Genomic DNA, 8,978 nt, shown 5'->3' with positions numbered 1-8,978 from the left:
CCAAATGGAGGGCGAGGGAGAGCCTTGTATGTGTCTCTGTGTGTGGAGTAAAGGTGTTCTAGAGGTTTTTTTCCCCTCTGGCTGCACATGTGACATGCTGGTAGAAATGAGATAAAACAGATTTGTTTGCCTGCATTACAGTCCCTGGCCACTAGGAGCACCGCTTCTGGATGTGCATTTTCTTGTTTGCTTATGGCCTTATACATCTTGTTGAGTCTGGTCTTAGTGCTAGCATTGGTGTGTGGTGGTAAATAGACGGCTACGAATAATATAGATGAGACCTCTTTCGATAGATAGTGTGGTCTACAGCTTATTATGAGGTACTCTACCTCAGGCGAGCAATATCTTGAGACTTCTTTAATATTAGACATCGCCCTCTAGCTGTTTTTGACAAAGACACACACCCCCGCCCCTCGTCTTACCAGACGTAGCTTCTCTGTCCTGCCGATACACGTCAAACCCAGCCAGCTCTATATTACCCATGTCATCTTTCAGCCACGACTCGGTGAAACATAATATATTACCGTTTTTAATGTCCTGTTGTTAGGATGGACTTAATCGTAGATCGTCCATTTTATTTTCCAATGATTGAATGTTGGCCAATAGAACGGATGGCAGTGGAGGTTTACTCACTCGCCTACGAATTCTCAGAAGGCAGTCCAATCTCCGCCCCCTTTTTCTCTGTCTTTTCTTCATGCAAATGACTGGGATTTGGGCCTGATCTTGAGAAAGCAGAATATTCTTTGCGTCAGACTCGTTAAAGAAAACATCTTTGTCCAGTTTGAGGTGAGTAATCGCTGTTCTGATGTCAAGAAGCTATTTTCCATCATAAGACATGGTAGCAGCAACATTATGTACAAAATAATTTTAAAAAATAAGTTACAAACAACGCTGATTTTTTTGTCTAGTTGGTTAGGGGACGGTAAAACGGCAGCCATCCCCTCCGGTGCCATCATGTTATACCGATTCAAAATACTGGGAATCGAGTGATTCCAGTGGCAGAGCCCCACCTGTTTAGCTAAAATTATAACAATATGTTATTTGGGCATTAATTCATGTCACATATCAGTTTGCAAACAATGTAAGTAAAATTATATTGAGTTAATAAAGCTGCATACAAATATGGTCTCTTTCTTGAGTAAGGCAGCTCCAAAATGCAGGTGTTTCAGCCTAGCTCAGTCCTTTCTGTGGTGGTGTCACGTTCTGACCATAGTTATTTTGTGTTTTCTTTGTTTTAGTGTTGGTCAGGACGTGAGCTGGGTGGGCAATCTATGTTGTGTGTCTAGTTTGTCCGTTTCTATGTATGGCCTGATATGGTTCTCAATCAGAGGCAGGTGTTAGTCATTGTCTCTGTTTGGGAACCATATTTAGGTAGCTTGTTTTGTGTTTGGGTTTGTGGGTGGTTGTTTCATGTCTATGTGTTCTATGCACCAGATAGGACTGGTTTGGGTTTTTGCCATGTTTGTTATTTTGTAATTGTGTTCATGTTTAGTTTCTCTTATTAAACACCATGACCTCTAACCACGCTGCATTTTGGTCCTCCTCTCCTTCGACCGAAGAAAGCCGTTACAGGTGGAGGGTCAGCCAGAGGAATATAGGTGTTGGTAATCTTCTCTAGTTGTGCTGTGATTGGCTCAGTGATCTGCCACTCATGGGGACAAAACTTCACAGCAGAATCTACAGGGTGCTGCCATGTATTTACATTAGAAGTGCCCATCCAAGAAAGCACGAGGTAATTAGCTACAGATAAATTACGTCAAATCACATATCTACTGTAGCTTTGATTGGATTGATCATGTTACTTTCTAAATCATAGCTACTAAGCTAGACATGCAGTCGTCATCATAAATCACATCGACAGTCTACTGGCAAACCTCTTCAATCCTTGTCATATGAAGATTCATTATAGATAAAGGTATCGGTAATCATCGGCCATTGGACATAAACATTACACAAGTCGGAAATCGCAAATACAACAATGAGTGGTTTGGAAGGAATCAGTTGCTAACTGCAGGCTTTGCAAAACAATCACTATTTTGCTTGCCCTGCCTGATATTCATTGGAGAGGGTGTAAATGGTCTGGGTTTTTAGGATTTAAAACATCTGTCTACAATGGTCTCTTTTCCAATCTTGAAAGCATAAACATTCACTCGCAACACAATGTTTCAGAAAATGTTGAATACATTGGCCATGCTCTCAATCCAGCATGACTTCTGCCGCATTCAAAACAAATAGAAACCTCGACCTGAATCTCAGACTTCATTGAGTTCAAGGCAACTGGGAACTCTGAAATAAACAGGGAAATTCCAAGCCGGGAACTCGGGCCTCTTTCTTGAGCTCCAACCAAAAGATCACTGACGTCATGATTCGACCTTGTTTTTTTCAGAGTTCCCAGTTGTCTTTGATGACAAAATTTGCCCACAAGAAGGACCACCGCACCTTCCTGTTCAAGTGAGCACAACAACGGGGAGTCCAAAAATGTCTTGTATGCTGCTGCATAAATCAGCTCGTGCTTTTCTTCATGAGGGGATACTATATAATGTTGAGTCTGTAACCATGTTTGCCATTAACAGTCTCTTCTCATTCAAGTATTTGTTTTCAACAAATAGTGAAGTAATAGACCATGTAATTCCAGTTGATATTGCGAGAGTTGCTTTGTTTGTGCAATGCGGTGTCTGTGTATCTGTATATTGTCTACAAAAGTGGATCCTCATGATTGTATTTAACTTCCTTTTTAGACCCCACAGGCCTAATAAAATACTTCAAATGGTAGGCTAAGCACGTCTCTCTGAATCTATCTGTATTTCTGTCGGTGTCCATTTTGAAATTGCTGAACGAATAGGCCTACCTCATCGCAGCTTGTTTGCTTCCACTTGCTTCTTCTTAGAGCTAAGTGTTAATGATATAAGAACATTGTGAATTTACTGAACAAAAATGTAATGTTTGTGTATAGTTCAAAATTCTAAACTCATGTTGCCGTTCGTATTTATTGAAGGATATTGAGGTTCTTATCGACTTACACAAATCCACAAGGAATCAGTAGAAACCACATTTGTTTAAACAAGTCAGCCATAACAGCTATGGCTTTAAAAAGTCAGTAAATGAGGCTGAATGAACTGTTCGCTGTCAGATGAGTTACCGCTATTAGCCAGGTGTAACGGTGGTAAGGATTCACTCCATGGTGCTGAAAGGAAAGCTGCGCTGTCAGGACAGCTGTATTTAGTTTGTGAGCAACGGTTGTCACCGTTATAGTGCAATTAATGTATAGTTTAGTGATGTGTTGTGTAGTGGCTTTGCTGGCATGCATCAAACAAAATGTTGCGTTTGTCCCAAGATTTACATCCCAAAATTGCAACTGAGTGATTCATGTGTGCTGCGGTCTATAACAGAATCTTGATTAAAGTTCCTTCTCCCAATGCTGCATTGTAGTGTGCTGAACGTCACACGAGTTCCCAAGCCAAACACGTCAAAGATCTGGCCAACGTTTTAACACAAGACGTGAAAAATAAGTACTCCATCTTCCTGCTAAAGCATTTCTCATAATCTGAAGCCGACGAAAGACCAACAAGCCTTTTTCAATAAAAGCTCAAAAGCAGTGCTTAATTTGAGCCGGATCCTGCCTCTCAGATTCCACTGTTTTTGTTCTATATCCTGAACCATGATTTATTGATTATTTCACTGTTCGCACTGTAACATTCTAATAAAAGCAATCAGCATTAAATCAAGTTGCCTCCTCGTTATTTCTCCCGCCCCCCCAGAAAGACCATGTAAAAGCCTTGTGATCCTTCTGTGTAATCATCCTATCCTGCTACACTGATTCCAGACCTGCTCTCTTATTTGTCCATTGAGGTTATGGGGATGGCCAGTAGGGTAAGTGACTGATCTTGACACAGGTCTTGGTAGTGCTGGTCAGTTAGTGAAGAGGTCCCGACGTAATCACGTCACGTAGTCTAGTCGTCTCCCTACTGATTTTGAATTGTGGTAAAACCAAATAAAAGTTTATAAGAAAAGAGAATCAAGGGATGACATTTTTTAAGCCCAAAAATCCAGAGAAAGATGGTGAATCGAAAACAGAACGAGCCAGAGAACTGTCAGCGTCAGGGGAGAGGAGTGGGGGGCAAACTGTTCCTGAAGGCGATGCTAATCAAACCAGTTCAGCATCAGCACCTCCACTAGCTAGTAGGCCTCCTAGCTAGTCAGACTCAGCGGGTGAGGGAGACTGGAGCTGGGAGGTAGGCAATTCTCTTAACTAGCAAAAGAGTGGGTGGAATGTACAGTGAATTAACATTCTATGCATCAGATGTAAAAGACAAAAACAACAAAGAGCCCTCAGAAAAAAGGTTTTGATCATGCCTGAACCAAGGCGCATTTGGTGGCAGCAAGCCTTGTAGACAAGGCTAAAGAGGACAACCTACAAACAAAAATGTAAATACACACTACAGCCAGTCTTCAGAACAGCCTTAGAAGGAGGCTAAACATCACAGCCACATGCCCGCACATGGCCTTGAGCAAGTTGACTCTTAGGAGGTAAATGGACTTGACATGGGGAGAGTCATTGTGGGAGGTTTTGAAAACTAAGGTAGGACATTTTTCCCCTTTACCTTTCCAGCAAAGAACATGAATATGACATGTGCTTCATATTATCACAGAGGCAGGAGGCCTATATATTCTCATATGTGTGTTCTGCTGTAGCCTATAGAGATATATTTTATTTGAAGTTATCTTCTGATATTGTGATAACTGTTCTACTGTTACATTGGTGTCTTGAAAATTATATGAAATGTGGGTCTTGTGAGCCCCACTGCTGAGTATTTGTGCATATGGCGGGTGTTGTTTAAATGTCCATGTACACTGACGCCTAGAAAATTAGGCTATTAGAAAATTGGACTTGTGTAAGGCCTGCAGCTATACTCAAGTATGTGGCATACTGCAGTGACGTCTAAAATGCTTTGAATTAATAGCACCTTGCAGAGTGCTCTCCGTTTTACCCCCACAGACAGCAGGCTGCCACATTGTTTGACTCTTTTTTTCTCAATCTGTTCCGGTACTTCAGCGCCCCCGGATATATCACATAACCCTCTAGAGACCAGTTTGCACCACGAGTAGGGGTAGATCAAACCAGTCCTACGGATTAGATAGCACTATCCCCCAGTCCCATGGATCCCAGCACAGCGGCCTACAGGCTCCACCATCATCCGCTACCTCGCCACCTTACCACCTGGTCCGACCCAGGGGCTGTAGTAAAGGTCAGAAAGTCAAGTCTACATACAGTATACTGGACAGACCCACAACTTCAATGGTATTCTAGAACCCAGTCGGCCCCTGACCTCCGTTGGGCACTACCACCCCAGCCCTACCAATCTCCAGGTCAGCCCTACCCCGGCTTAGCCCTACCAGTCTCCGGCTCAGGCCTACCCCAGCTCAGCTCTATCAGCTTCCAGCCATACCAGGCTCCAGCCCCCTGCTCAGTCCTAGCAGCACATGGCCCAGCTATACCAGGCTCCAGCCCCCTGCTCAGTCCTAGCAGCACATGGCCCAGCTATACCAGGCTCCAGCCCCCTGCTCAGTCCTAGCAGCACATGGCCCAGCTATACCAGGATCCAGCCCACGCCCCAGTTCAGCCCCATCAGCCTCTGACCCAGCCAGGCCAGGCCCTAGCCCAGGCCCCAGCTCAGCTACCAGCCCAACCTTACCTGACCCCAGCTCAGCTACCAGCCCAACCTTACCTGACCCCAGCTCAGCTACCAGCCCAACCTTACCTGACCCCAGCTCAGCTACCAGCCCAACCTTACCTGACCCCAGCTCAGCTACCAGCCCAACCTTACCTGACCCCAGCTCAGCTCAGCTCCCAGCCCAACCTTATTTAGCACCAATCCCAGTGGCTCCAGCTTATCAACCAGCTCAGCATTACCAGTCCTAAGTCCAACAACCAGCTCAGCATTACCAGGCTCCCTATGCCTACCCTGAGCAGCCAGCCAGCTACAACCATCCCCAGCCAAGATGGGATGGATACCAGACACCTAGTCATGAACCCAACGTGCCACCCCTCCAGAGTGTTCCCCCTGTATTTCCACTGGTCATTGGACCAAACCCCCAGAGCGTTCCATCTACAATGACCAGCGTGTCATGCCCCCTGAACACTCCCTTGTACAGTGGCCTTCGCCGCCGCCCCCTACTGCTCATACGCCCGGACCCCCAAATCCAGACGGCCTTCTTGGCCTCCCAAAGCCCATCGGCCATCCCGGCCCCCAGAAGGCTCACCCGGCCCCCTCGAACCCAGACGGCCAGACATTTCTCATCATTTGAAGCCTACAAAAGACCAACAAAACTGTTTCAATAAAAGGTCAAAAGGGTACACTCCCCTTATGTTCTTGCAGACATTTATTTATTTTTGATTTAACCCTTCTGGTACCAGATAAGTTGACTAAGAATACATTCTCATTTACAACAACGACCTGGGAAAAGGTTACAGGGGAGAGGATTGTACTCAGACTTTAAGCTATTTTTCACACGAGAAACACTTATTGTGTCAAAGTATGTTTGGTCCCCAGAAGTATAGTTAAACATGTCCACACACACGAGAGAGTCTTGTTCTGTTCTCACACTTTCACTTTCCACTTCTTAGAAATCACTGCTGGATTTGACTGAGTTATTGTAACAGTGAGTTCAAAGTTCAAATTGCCACAGGGGATTGGGGGGGACAGCCCCAATAGAGTCTGTTGCTCCCACACTTTCACTTTCTACTTCTTAAAATAACTGCTGGGTTTTACAGAGTTATTGTAAGAGTCCAAGTTAACATATTTGTCTAAGACGCAGACTACAAGCGTGTTGATAGAATAGGGCTAGAGGATGGAGACATGTTGGTTAGGTGGGTTTGGAGGAGTGGGATGGGATGTTGGGGGCCCACTTCTTTTTTGTTTATTTTTCCCGTTTATACTGTACAAGTAGAGGTATGTTAGCTAAACCGTTTAGTACCCAGCCTATCCATTTCCTGTCCCCTCCTCTGATAAAACCGTGTACTCTAATTGGTTGGTTCGACTTCATGGGCTAATAATGAGAGAAGTTTAACTATAAATGTTTGCGCAGCAACAGCAGGACATCACATCCACTTCAATATTCCAATCCTGAGAACAGCTGCAGACTGAGCAGAAAGGTAATTATCAAACTAAACTACTCTCAACAAACTTTTAGTCACCACACTTACACTATGTGGAGAAGTATTTGTGAGGTTGGGGTTGTAAAAAAAAGAAAAGGATGACTGTGTACACTGAGTATACAGGAAGGAACACCTTCCTAATATTGAGTTGTATCTAGGGCTGTGGCGGTCATTACATTTTGTCAGACGGTTATTGTCATGCAAAAGGCTGCCGGTCTCACTGTAATTTACCTTTAACGTAAACACATTTAGCATTATTTATTTTAGTCAGGTCTAAATAAACATTATGATGTGAAGAAAATGTATTTTAGAAGAACAGAATGAGTTGGCCTACTGTATGTTATCTTTTATCAATGTTTATTATGAGTATTTCTGTAAATTGATGTGGCTCTCTGCAAAATCACCGGATGTTTTGGAAGCAAAACATTACTGAACGTAAAGCACCAATATAAACTGAGATTTTTGGATGTAAATATGCACTTTATCGTTGAAAAACTACAAACCTTCCTGGTTGGATTTTTTCTCAGGATTTTGCCTGCTATATGAGTTCTGTTATACTCATAGACATCATTCAAACAGTTTTTTAAAAGTCAGAGTGTTTTATATCCAAATTTACTAATTATATGCATATTCTAGCGTTTACGGCTGAGTAGCAGGCAGCTTAATCTGGGCACGTTTTTCATCCAAGCTACCCAATACTGCCCCCTACCCCAACCATGTTGATCTCATAGACTGGCCATTCTTTTATCCATAATGTCATTCTATTACTTTTGTTGCTGTTACATATCCATCTCTCTCTCTCTCTCTCTCAATCTCTCTCGCTCTCTCTCTATCTCTCTCCTGTGCCCACATCTGTCTTGTGTTTTTTCTAGTCATCACTGCCATTGAAGAGATGAAAAGGAGCGAGGAAACAAGTATACCTGTAAAGGCATCCATTGAGACGATGTATGACCACGAGGTAGACAGGGAAGGAGAGTGGCACGGGGAGGCAGGAGTGTATAAGGGTGAATTGGACATCGGTGGCGTGAGGTCGGTGACCAAGTTGGCCAACATGGGTGCTGGTGGTATGGCATCGAAGGAAAGGGGAGTTAGTGGGCACCTTGACTACGAATTGGGAAAGACTCATTTAGACCTCGGTGGCGAGTTGAAGGTGGAGGGCAGGTTGCCCAGCGCCGGTGTTGCTGCTGGGATAACTAATGAAGGAGTTAAAGCCATGGCCACAGCTGAGCTCCTAGGTGCCTCTGTGTCCCACGGGAAGGCGACAGCCACAGTGCGTCTGGCAGCTGATACAGGCTTTGGAGTAGGCAAGGATGGGATCGAGGCACAATTTCTGGGTACAGGATTCTCTATTGGGAAGAAAACATCAATTTCTCTGTTTGGTTCCAAGTTTGAATGGGACTTCAGCAAGTGACACACCCCCACTCAGAGCCCAGAGGTCCACTTCTGTGGAGATGTATTAATTCCACCTGTTTAGTTATCTTATAGCCTACAGATAAGGCTTCAGGGCCACAGATGTGCTTGGCTTCTTTTAAACTTAATGAAAACATCTTGATGTATTGTTCTTAATCAATGGACTGTATTTACAATATATTCTTATCAACTGTATTGGTGACTGTTATTTTTATGCACACACACACACGCACAAAGGTATAAGTCACAGAAGCCTTGTCTCCTTCACACCACAATTATCAGCCTCCAGTGGTCAACCTGAGCTACCACATTAGAGGACACTTGGCTTGACTACAGAAACGTGTGTATGAGAGATGAGGGGACAATTAATAAATCACATTAATACAATATAGTAATATGAGATATTTATCTT

The 8,978-nt window shown here is 43.9% G+C and overlaps 1 long non-coding RNA gene across 1 annotated transcript; it reads left to right on the top strand.

Moving 5' to 3' along the window:
• The first annotated feature begins 6,735 nt into the window (after window positions 1–6,735).
• Window positions 6,736–8,761, top strand: LOC149970367 (uncharacterized). Its single transcript, XR_016493229.1, has 2 exons — window positions 6,736–7,153; window positions 8,029–8,761. It is a non-coding gene; the product is annotated as an uncharacterized LOC149970367 (long non-coding RNA).
• The last annotated feature ends 217 nt before the right edge of the window (window positions 8,762–8,978 follow it).

Source organism: Oncorhynchus mykiss, chromosome 29 (genome assembly GCF_057628025.1).
Source record: "Oncorhynchus mykiss isolate SJ-2025 chromosome 29, ASM5762802v1, whole genome shotgun sequence".
Taxonomy (NCBI): domain Eukaryota; kingdom Metazoa; phylum Chordata; class Actinopteri; order Salmoniformes; family Salmonidae; genus Oncorhynchus; species Oncorhynchus mykiss.
The sequence above is the reverse complement of the archived record's forward strand: the minus strand, read 5'-3'. Positions and strand labels throughout refer to the sequence as shown.